Here is an 11,851-nt window from a genome sequence, read left to right on the forward strand (position 1 = left end):
GATTTTATTTATTTATTCGACAGAGATAGAGACAGCCAGCAAGAGAGGGAACACAAGCAGGGGGAGTGGGAGAGGAAGAAGCAGGCTCATAGCAGAAGAGCCTGATGTGGGGCTCGATCCCAGAACACTGGGATCACGCCCTGAGCCGAAGGCAGACGCTTAACCGCTGTGCCACCCAGGCGCCCCTCTCTTGATTTCTTGATACTCCATTTTTCATCTCTGGATTCAAACTGATCTCCCCTTTTTTGATTATACCTTCCTGATTCTTTGTCCCATTTTGTGAGAAAATCTTCCATATTCTTCCAGACTTTCTGCCCAGCTGTCTTCTCCTCACCCAAACTGGAACCTTGCGTGCCTTTTTGGGCACTTTGCCAAATTGAGATGACAGTTTAGATACATTTAGAAAAGGCACGCACTTTAGGTAAAACTGGGTTTTATTTTTATCACTGTTCTTCGTCTTAAGTCTCATCTCAGCAGAAAAGACAACTGACATTTGAATTGTCTGTGCATTTTTTTTTTAGATGGTGTTACTGAGAATGAAAATAAGGACTTGTCTCCAACATAAAAAAATTCTGAAGATGCTACATCTTCTGGTGGGATCTCTGTAGGACTTTAACACCTATGCAGTAAGTGTAGGAAAAGCTTTAGTCGCTGTTGAGTGTTCACTCAGCATTAGGGATTCCAGATGCTAAAGAGAATCTCTTTGAGAACAAGTTTGGAAAGGCTTTTGTTTAGAGTGGGTCCCTCCTTTCCCACCAGGAGATCCACCACCTGGAAAAATGCTTAGTGTAAGGAATGTGGGGAAGCTTTTGGTTATAGTGGCCTCATTTTACATCAGGGAATCACATAAACGAGAGACTGCAGAGATGCGATAGAAACCTCAGCATAGAAACCTCACAGAACCTTACAGGAAGTAAAGAGGAATGCCTTTACTCACGAGTCAGGATTGACTGCACCGGGGAGTCTACACAGGAGAGAAATCTAATAACTGTGATGAATGTGGAAATGCTTTGCATGGAATCACCAGCTTTATTCAGCATTGGAGAATTCACACTACAGGGAAACGCAGATAGTGTGATGAGTATGGAAGTCTTCAGACGGTGGTTAGACCTTGGTAAATATCAGTGAGTCCACATCAGACAAGTTCTTATAAATGAGAGGATCGCGGGAAGTTGAATGGTCAGAGACCAAGTCTCCACAACAGAATCTCCACAATATTGGAAAATTAATTTAGTTAATGTAAATGGGCGAGTTGTATGGGGAATGGGTATTCTTAATTGCCCAACTTAGCCAGTAAAAACATTCAGTGAATGCCTCAGGTCAAGAAAAGGAAAGGTCAGCAGTTCTTTGCTTTCTAGGGGAGTCTATAGATGTAAGCAACAAGGATGTTTGAAATAAGTTGCTTCCCTGCATCCCAGGACTTGTGATACTGTCTCCTGGATGACTGTGCATACATGTTATCCCCAGGCCTGCTCTAATCTCGTAGCTTTAATTCATTCAACAAGAGTAGATTATTGTCTACTATTACATTTTATTTTCTTTATGACCTAAATAGGTTGGTGTCTGTATCCCAGGACACAAAAATCACATTTATAAAGTTTCAGTACATGTAGTGAACCACATCATTAATTTGTTTGACACTTTCCTAAATTTGAGACTGCTTTTTTTTTTTTTTAAGATTTTATTTATTCATTTGACAGAGCAGGGGGAGTGGCAGGCAGAGGGAGAGGGAGAAGCAGGCTCCCCACAGAGCCAGGGGAGCCCAATGTGGGACTTGATCCCAGGACCCCAGGATCATGACCTGAGCTGAAGGCAGTCGCTTAACCAAGTGAGCCACCCAAGCACCCCTTGAGACTGCTTCTGTGTTCTCCAGCATAAGGTCATGTAAGTGTCCTTCAGAGAATATGTATTTTCCAGCTTTGGTTTGATTGTTTTTTCTTAGTGAAAGATAATTAACATACAGCCTATTGACAGATAATGATGGAGATATTTTCCCTTATGGATAACACATAATATAATGTTGTGAAGGCTGATCCTTTAAATAACGGGCTTATTATCTTTTTTAGTTCTAAAACAGGCAAAAGAGGAAAGAATCTTTAGAAGCTCTTCAGCAAGTTGTTAATATAGCCCAATCTCTATGAGACAGAATGAGGCTTATGTAATTTATAGTAGGTCACTAAATACAAGAAACATAGATTTTAAAACTTTGCAATGATTATTTCAGAACTCTGAGTGTATTTGTTGTATATTCCTAAACTTTTTTGAATAGGTATTACAGGAGGTGCCTGGGTGGCTCAGCCAGTTAAGCATCCTACTCTTGATTTTGGCTCAGGTCGTAATCTCAAGGATGATAAAATCAAGCCCCACGTCAAGCTCAGTGCTGGGCGTGTAGCCTGCTTAAGATTCTCTCTCTTTTGGGGTACCTGGGTTAAGCATCTGCCTTGGGCTCAGGGTGTGATCCCTGCATTCTGGGATCAAGCCCTGCATCAGGCTCCTCCGCTGGGAGCCTGCTTCTTCCTCTCCCACTCCCCCTGCTTGTGTTCCCTCTCTTGCTGGCTGTTTCTTTCTCTGTCAAATAAATAAATAAAATCTTAAAAAAAAAAAAATTCTCTCTTTCTCCTTCTGCCCCTCCCCCCCATGTGTGCTCTCTCTCCCTTTCTCTTTTTCAAAGAAAAAAAAAAGAATAGGTATTACAGTAATTTTAGAAAATGAACTGCATTCAGGGCACCTGGGTAAGCTCAATCAGTTCAGCGTCTGCCCCTGCTTAAGTCATGATACCAGGGTCCTGGGATCGAGCCCTGCATGGGGCTCCCTGGCTCATCAGGGAGTCGGCTTCCTTTCCCTCTGCTCCCCACCTCCACTCATGCTCTTGCTCGCTCCCTCAAATAAAAAAAAAAAAGAATGACTGCATTCTGTGAAAGGCCTTTATAGCATCTACAGAAATCACATTTTTTCCCCTTAACTTTGTTATTATCTTGTATTATGTGAAAGGATTTTCTAATATTGAACCAACCTTTCATTCCTGCAATAAGTCCTACTTAATCATGGTGTATTCTTTTCTCGATATGTTAATGAGTTTGACTATTCATATTTTATTTAGTACATTTTTCTTCAATGTTTATATGAAATTGGTCTGTAATACTCTTTTTTTTTTTTAGTACTGTATTTTCCAGGTTTAGGTTTCAGCATTTTAATTGCATCATAAAAGTTATTACATTTTTGTTCATTTTTAACACTCTAGAACAATTTATAGAGCACTGGAATTAGCTGGTCTTTGAATGTTGAATTTTTTTTTTTTTTTTAAGACTTTACTTATTTGAGAGAGAGCATGAGAGGGGAGAGTCAGAGGAGAAGCAGACTCCCTACTGAACAGGGATCCCTATGGGGACTTAATCCTGGGACTCCAGGATCATGACCTAAGCTGAAGGCAGTCGCTTATGCAGCTGGGCCACCCAGGTGCCCCTGAAGGTCGAATTCTGATGTAAAACCATCTGGGCTGGGTGCTTCCTGTGGGATAGTTCCTTGGTAACTTTTTCTGTTTCTTCTACAAAACCAGTCTGTTTAGGTGCTCTATTTATAATGAGCGTCAATTCCAGTAATATATTATTTGCCTAGAAAATTATCTATTTCATCTAGATTTTTAAATTTGTTTGCCTTGAATCTGCAATATAATCAGTTATGATTTTTAAAACAGCTTTACTGAGGGAAATCGATATACAGTAAACTGCCGAGGTATACAGTTGTACATGAGTCTTAACGTGTACGTCTGTGAAATAATCAGCACAATTAATATAATGAACATATCGATCACCCAAAAATGTTAACGTGTGTGCCATGATAATTCCTCCCTCCCACACTTCTTTGCACCCTGCCCTCATCTCTAGGCAACCTCTGCTCTGCTTTCTGTTGCTATAGATTTAGTGTGCATTTTTTAGAATTAGATATGAATGGAATAGTGTATGTTCCCTCCTTTTTTGGTCTGGCTTCTTTCATTCAGCATAATTACTTGGAGACTCATCCATGTTGTTGCATGTATCAATAATCCATCCTTTCTCTTGTTGAGTATTCCATTGTATGGATACACCACAGTTTGTTTCTACATTTACCTATTGATAGACATTTGGGTTATTTTCATTTGGGGGCTCTTAAAAATGAAGTTGGTGTGGACATTTGTGTACAAGTCTTCATATAGACATATGCTTTCATTTCTCTTCAGTAAATACCTAAGAGTGGGATGGTTGGACCTACCTGCTAAGAATATTTTTAACTTTTAAAGAAACTCAAATTGTTTTCCAGTATTGGTTCTCTTTCACATCCCTACCAGCAGTGTATGAGCTATCCTTCGCTACATGTTCTTGCCAAGACTTGGTAAGGTCAGTCTTTCATTTTAGACCGCCTAATAGGTGTAGCATATTGTAATTTTAATTTTCATTTCCTAGTGACTAATGATACTGAGCATCTTTTCTTGGGATTAGTTGTCATTCCTATAAAGCCTTTTGCTGAAGTTTCTGTTCAAGACTTTGCCCACTTTTTTCCTTGAACTAAACTTATATATTCTGGATACCAGTCCTTTATCAGTGCAGTGATGAATGAATACTTCTTCCAGTTTGTGGGCTGTCTTCACTCTCATAATAGTGTGCTTTGAAGAGCAGAATTTTAAATGTTCATGAAGTACATTTTTTTTAATGGTCATGTTGGTGATATGGCTGAGAAATCTTTCCTAACCCAAGGTTACAAAAAATGTTTTAAATTGCTTTTATGTGCTATGTAATTTTTAGGTTTTTCCTCCACTGAATTGCCTTCAAATGTTTGCTGAAACTTGTTCATATTCGTGTGAGTCTATTTCTGGACTTTGTTCAAATGATCTATTTGTCTACCTTTACACTAGTACCATTCTCTTTTGATTACTAATATCTTTACGGTAATTCTTGAAATAGGGTGCATTAGCCCTTCAGCCTTTTCAAAATACCATTTCCAGATGAATTTTGGGAACAGTTGGTCAATTTCTACCAAAAAGTCTGGGATTTTATTTGGATTTCATTGAATCTATAAATCAATTTGGGGAGAACTGACATCCTAAGAATACTGAGTATTCTAACACATGAAGATGGCATATTTCTCCATTTATTTAGATCTTTTTGAATTTAACTCAACAGCATTCAGTGTATAGGGTATACATATAATCAGGTCTTAATTTGTAGCTTAACTGAAAAATCTTTTTTTTTAATTAGTTTCATTCACATTTATCGATATGATTGGACATTTTTTATCCCAACTGTTAACTTATTTTTTTAATGTTTATTATGTTTGCTATATTTATTTCTTGTATATATTTTGCTTTTTAGAAATATTCTTGGTATTAGAAAAATATGTAATTCTATTACAATGATAACATTTGTATTTATAGCATTTTTAATGTCCTTAGTCACCTATTTTCTTATCTAGCCTTTTACTGTTGACTGTCAGTTTTTGTTTCCTTCACCTCCAGTCCATTGCCTCTACAACAGTCAGTGAGCTTATTCTCCTTTCTCCCATTTTTTTTTAAGTTTACTTATTCTTTTTAGTAATCTCTGTGCCCAATGTGGGGCTCGAACTCACTACACCAAGATCAAGAGTCTTTTGCTCTTCTGATTGAGCCAGCCAGGCACCCCTCCTTTCTCCCATTTTTAAGATGTATTATTTCTACTTTGTTACAATATACAGTATTTACATATTTATCTTCCACCCTTGTTGCCACTTTTGTTTTAATTTTAGATCTACAATAACATATTAAAATATTCTTGATAATTTTGGGGTTTTCCAAGTCATGTGGTTGAATAAACCCTGTTTCCAGGTGACTTCTGCAGTAAGACTCATAGACACAGAAATCGCTAAGTTCTTCTAGATCTCAAACTATTTTTCTAGTCTTGATACTCGAAGGACAGTTGAGGTGAACATTAAATTCTTGAGTTGCACTTAAAAAAAAATTTTCCTTTTCGAAACGCGGGGACTGAACTCAACGACCCTGAGATCAAGACCTGAGCTGAGATAGAGTCAGACGCTTAATGGACTGAGCCACCCAGGTGCCCCTTGGCACTTTTTTTTTTTTAAATTTTTTATTTATTTATTTCTCAGAAAGAGAGTACAAGCAGGGGGAGCAGCAGGCAGAGGGAGAGGGAGAAGCAGGCTCCCCACTGAGCAAGGAGCCCAATGCAGGACTCAGATTCCAGGACCCTGGGATCATGACCTGAGCTAAAGACAGACGCTTAACCGACTGAGCCACCGAGCCTTCCTGGGTCACACATTTCTTCATAGAATTTTTAAAAAGTAATATTCCCCTATAGTTTCGCTTTGTATGGTGTGTTTGAGAAAGCTGTTATCAGTCTAATTATTTAGTCCTTTTAAGTTATTTAATGTTTTCCCCCCGGAGGCCTAGAGGACATTTTTTCTTTATCTTTGAAATGAAATAGATTTACCAGCCACACTCTCTGAGTTTCCTGTTCCAGAATAATCTTCCCAGGTACCCTGTTGATGAAGTTGTGGAATATAGGTGAGGTTCGGTGGGGTGGAGTCCAGAGCGGACGACCAAGAAAGAATTCTTGAGGCATCCTTGGTGCAAAGTTGGTGGTTTATTAAAGCAGGGGAACAGGACCGTGGGCAGAAAGAACTGCTGTGGGGTTGGGGGAGGTAAGGAAAAAGGGAGGTTGAGAAAGTACTTTCATATGTTAAGACTCACAGGATACCGGAGGCCTGGCCATTGTCAAGTTAAGGTTGTTTTTCCCTCTAGTAAGGCGTTAACATGAAGATAGTCGGGAACTTCCTGGAGGCTGCAGATTATAAGGACGTTTAATTGTATCTACATTTCCTTCTGGAAGCTCCGTTAGTGGTAGAAATGCTTTGTTCTTGTAAACTGCTAAGACATTTGTAAACCGAGGGAGACTCAAGTCTTGCAGGATTGTGGTCTCTATAGGTTAACTATTTCTTTGTCCTTTAGGGCAGCCTGGAGCGCCTGAGGAATGTCACCTACATCCCAGGGTGGGGGAGGGGAGGGTGCGGGGTGTCAGTTTCTGCTTTGTCCTCAGCTTGCCTTCTGTTCCCTCATCACTGTGAGCCCTTTGTATATTCAGGTCTTGTTTTCAGTGTTTTAACAATGTGAAGTTTTCTTGGATTACGGGTTTTAATATTAATTTTGTTTCATTGTTTTATTTTTCAGGGACATCATTGGCCCGGCTTCCATTTCAGTCACTCCTTCACAAATACTTTCCACTTTCTTCTTTCCATTCACTTTCATTCTCTTTGTTTTCCTGCCTTTCCGGGCTCAGTGCGCCTTTTACGGTTACCTATCGGGTTTTCTTCCCTAAGCATCGTTTAATATAGTATTTGTTTCTGAGGTGACTCTCTTCCATTTCTTTCCCAAGTTCAATCAGCTCCCTTTTCATTTCCTCCTAGTTTTTTGATCCATCTTTGTTTTTTAATTTTTGAGTTTCTGATTAAAAGTGTTTTTCATATTTCCAGTGCTTGTTTGAGATGTTCAGTTTACTTTGCAATACTGTTTCATTTTTCTTTTTCTTAAAGGATTTTTGGGGGAGTGGGCTAGGTGATTCTTATGAGTTGAGGTACGTTGGTTCTGATTTTCTGTTTCCATGTAGTACTTTTTCCTAGACTTTTCCATGTTTTTTTCTATTTCTGTACTTAGGGTGTGTACTGGATTCCTTATTCAGTGGTCCCTTTTTTCAGTGTAACAAAATCTAGTTTCTTTGGTGGATGATTTTACGCGGACTCTGATTACCGGTTTTGAGATTCTTTGTGTGTATATCTTGCAGGAATCTAAAAATTTTCTTCTTTCACTCTGTGTCCCTTTCACTACACATTTCCCAAAAAGTACTTCTTTTTTCTTCTCTCCCTGCCAAAGTATGTTTTCTGAAGACTGCTACCTTGAATTACATAGTCTTTTAAGCCCCTTGCTGTTGTCTATTTTCTCATCTCCCGGTATATTTTTCCTAATTTTCACACTTAGGTAGATTCCCTCCTTCTGGTGGTGATTTTAGAGCAATTTTTAGGGCCACTGTTATCTCTCCTCTTCTCTCTTCTAGGACTTTCTCAGACTGTCCATTTCCCACCACAGAGGCTTGCCATAGGGGGATTCTGCTGTTTTCTCACTTTGTATTCCAGGTAACTTAAAGTTGAGGCCTTTTCTGTTTTCTGGCAGTTTGCAGGCACAGTGTGTGCGGTTTGTTCTTCTTGTTCTACATTTTTGGAGGATATTTGGCAACACAGGTCGAAGCAGTTGTCGTTATCCTCCATCAGCAGGTTTTCCAAAAAATGAAATGGAAGCATTTAGAACAGAAAATAGGAAAATTCACTCACAATGAGGGTGCTGTTTCACAGTCCTTTTGTTTCAGTATTATTTGTATGTGTAACTGTCATTTGTGAAGTTATTGTTTTATAGGTCACATTCAAAATAAGTTAGAGAATGTTGTACCAGATAATCTCCTAAATCCCTCCAAACTTGTACCATCCATGTTTCTGAGCCCTCAGTCTTTACATTTTATTGCTCAGCTTCCTTCTGCCATATCCATCTCGAAGAAGCACTGTTTTGTCAATCATCTTTGATAGGTGCATTGTGCTGGGTCAGGCATTTGTTAAATGCAAAAGCCAGAGAGAAAAACATGACCTTCTAACCTCCAGGGCACTTACTAATTGGGAAGAGAGCACTTTAAACCTCAAGAATGCCTATGGAGCTACTGCCATCCTGTAGAAATGACCAAGTATCCCTCACTCCATATATCCCTTCATGATACAATTTTTTCACTAGTCTGTAGGTATGAAGGAAATCCATGACCTGGAGCCCTGATATTTTATTCCGTAGTTTCTTTCTGTTGGGCTGGCCAAGAAAAGGGGCCAAGACACCCAAGATAACCAACTCTCCCGCCAAGATTTAAACCAAAACCTAGGCGGGAAACCGAAAGCCGTCCTACCGACTTTCCTCACCCCCAGCAGTACCCAATAAAAACCCTGCCACGTCTCTCCAAGACAGACTTTTCCCCACCCCCAGTGGTGCCCAATAAAAACCCTCACTGCCCTGCACTGGGCGCGACTTCCCTGACTCTACGCCCTTTCCTGAGTCGCGGAACCTCGCCCGAGGGTGCTTGCAATAAAGTTCATCCCCTGGACCACATTTGCCTTTGCGGTCTTGATTACATTAGCGACGAGAAAAAACCTAACATTTGGTGCCGAAACCCGGGAACAAGAGAAACTTTACACTTTCTACTGTTTTTACCCTGCAAAGTAGAATAATGATGTCTCTGTCTCATCATAAGAGCCTTCCCTTGTTTGGAGGAAAGGACAGTAATGCATGGGCAATGCTGTCAGCCATAACAAAAGAGGCAGAGTGGTGATACATTATTAGACTTCATGCTAAAAATGAGGTAACTTAGATTTTTTTTTTTTAAAGATTTTATTTATTTTTTTGTCAGAGAGCCCAAACAGGGGGAGTGGCAGGAGAACAGGAGAAGCAGGCTTCCCACTGAGCAGGGAGCCCAATATGGGACCCCATCCCAGGACCTGGGATCATGACCTGAGCTGAAGGCAGTCACTTAACCGACTGAGCCACCCAGGCATTCCTTAGATTTCTTTTTTAAAAAGTCCTTTTAAATTTTTTTTAAAAAGATTTTATTGGAGGGGGGTTGCAGAAGGAGAGGGAGAAGCAGACTCCTGGCTGAGCTGGGAGCCCAATGCAGGCTTGATCCCAGGACCCTTAGATCATGACCTAAGCCCAAGGCAGATGCTTAAAAGACTGAGCCACCCAGGTGCCCCAAAATATTTTTAATTCCTAAAGATTATTCGTTTATGTATTTGAGAGCACGAATGTGTGTGTATGGGATGGGGGGAGGGGCGGAGGGAGAGGGAAAAGCTGACTCTGCACTGCCTGGGGCTTGATCCAAGGACCCGAGATCATGACCCCGGCTGAAACCAAGTTGGAGGCTCAACCAGCTGAGCCACCCAGGCACCCTGGTGACTTAGATTTCATATGGACTAGGAGATTTGAAAGATCAGGGAAAAAGGGCTGCTTGGACTGGTTGGGGGCTAGGAGTTGCCATGAGATGCAAATGGGAAAATACTGTATGAACAAGGTCTTTCGAAGTGTTTTCAAATATCTCAAATAGGCTTGGTTCAAATCAGTACTTCTCAACCAGGGTGATTTTGTCCCCTTGGAAACATTTGACCATGTCAAGAGACTTGTGATTTCGTTGCTGGCAGGGAGGTGGGGGGTCAGTGGGGAGGAGCAGGTTAGTGGTTGGGAGGGGGAGGGAGGGCTACCTGTGGGTGGAGGTCAGGGATGCTGCTAACCTACAATGCACAGGACAGCCTCTCACAACCGCTTTATCCAGCCCACAATGTCAGTAGTGCTGAAGCTGGAAGACTTGTTGAAATGAAGGAAACTGGCAAGAAATGGAAGTAGGAAGGGGCGCCTGGGTGGCACGGCGGTTAAGCGTCTGCCTTCGGCTCAGGGCGTGATCCCGGCGTTATGGGATCGAGCCCCACATCAGGCTCTTCCACTATGAGCCTGCTTCTTCCTCTCCCACTCCCCCTGCTTATGTTCCCTCTCTCGCTGGCTGTCTCTATCTCTGTCGCATAAATAAAAATAAAATCTTATTAAAAAAAAAAGGAATGGAAGTAGGAAATACAAGTTTTCTTTATTGAATTCTGGTACATTTCTAGCTTTTTAAATGTTCTCCCTGATTCCTTAGGCTGCATTCTCTTGACCAGGAAATTAAGGACTGAAACTGTCATCCTCTGACTTATGTCCTCACCATTATTGAACTTAATACCCCACAAGGTTTTTATGTGGGAAGTCCGTTTTCTCAGTAGGGTGTATTAACAACAACAGAAAGAGGGAGGAGAAAGGAGAAGATGCAGGAGAAGAGGAGGAGGAAAAAGAATCAACAGTTCTGGCCACTTATATTTTCTACAAGCAAGACCCTTCCTTTGGATCCTGGATGTTCACTGGCGGCAGAGATAGTCCCATTGGAGGGAGCAGCTGCCTGTGTGGCTTAGTGCCCATCCCGGCAGGTGCGTCTGGAAGTACCTGTTTCTTAGATCCTCAAACTGCCTTTGGATTGCTGGGGGACGACCTAGTGTTTTTCTGAGCACATCACGGGGCCTGATCGCTTCAGAAGTCCTGGATGCCTGACGATACAGGTTAGTCCTTCAGACACCTCCCGCCCTGATGCTGCTTTCTGAGGTCAGAGACTAGCTCTCTGTACTCAGAAGACTCTTTCAGTACTGTGTAAGGGAAACCAGTCCGCTTACCACGTAGCTTTCCTCCTTCAACTTCATCCTGGGCGCCGAGAGGACAGATGAGTATCAGGCCTAAGTAGGGGCAAGGCACTATCTTTATCTAGCAAATACGAAAGCACTTACTTATGCCAGACCCATATATAACAAGTCTGGTCAAGTCGGCAAACAACCCTGTAAGGAGAGTGTCAGAATTTTATGGACAAAGGAAGGTGAGTCCACGCGCATAACCGCCACCAGGACTGGGGCTCGGCCCGCGGAGCGAAAACGGTGCGGAGTGCGGGCTTCCGCAGGAGGGAGGGAAGGCCGGGCCGGGAGAACGCGACCACGTGGCCCTCTAGGCCCAGCCAGCCCGGCCCTTCCAGCGGCTCAGAGCAGCCAACGAGTTTGGGGACCTTCCTGCGATCCTAGAGCGGCCCCGGAAGTGCATCCGGCCGACGGAAGTCCCCTCTCGGCGGGGGTGGGGCATCGCGCAAGCCCCTCTCGGTGGCGCCGGACAGCAGGTAGGGCTGGGAGCTCCAGCGGGACACGCAGTGGAGGCCCTGGGCCGGGGGGCCGGGGGCCGGGGGGGCCG

At 42.1% G+C, this 11,851-nt stretch overlaps 1 protein-coding gene across 6 annotated transcripts in view; it reads left to right on the forward strand.

The window, feature by feature from the left end:
- Positions 1-11,851, forward strand: part of ZSCAN12 (zinc finger and SCAN domain containing 12) — a 43,800-nt gene that overhangs the window by 14,994 nt on the left and 16,955 nt on the right. For 2 of the 6 annotated variants that reach the window (XM_034660070.1, XM_034660071.1), the window contains exon 5: positions 10,731-11,780. The gene's annotated coding sequence lies outside the window, so the exon portion shown is untranslated. Of the gene's footprint in view, positions 1-521; positions 1,692-7,192; positions 9,520-10,730; positions 11,781-11,851 lie in introns of those variants that run through there. The other 4 variants (XM_034660068.1, XM_034660069.1, XM_034660072.1 and 1 more) reach the window with 4 other exon arrangements.

Source organism: Ailuropoda melanoleuca, chromosome 5 (assembly GCF_002007445.2).
Source record: "Ailuropoda melanoleuca isolate Jingjing chromosome 5, ASM200744v2, whole genome shotgun sequence".
Lineage (NCBI taxonomy): Eukaryota > Metazoa > Chordata > Mammalia > Carnivora > Ursidae > Ailuropoda > Ailuropoda melanoleuca.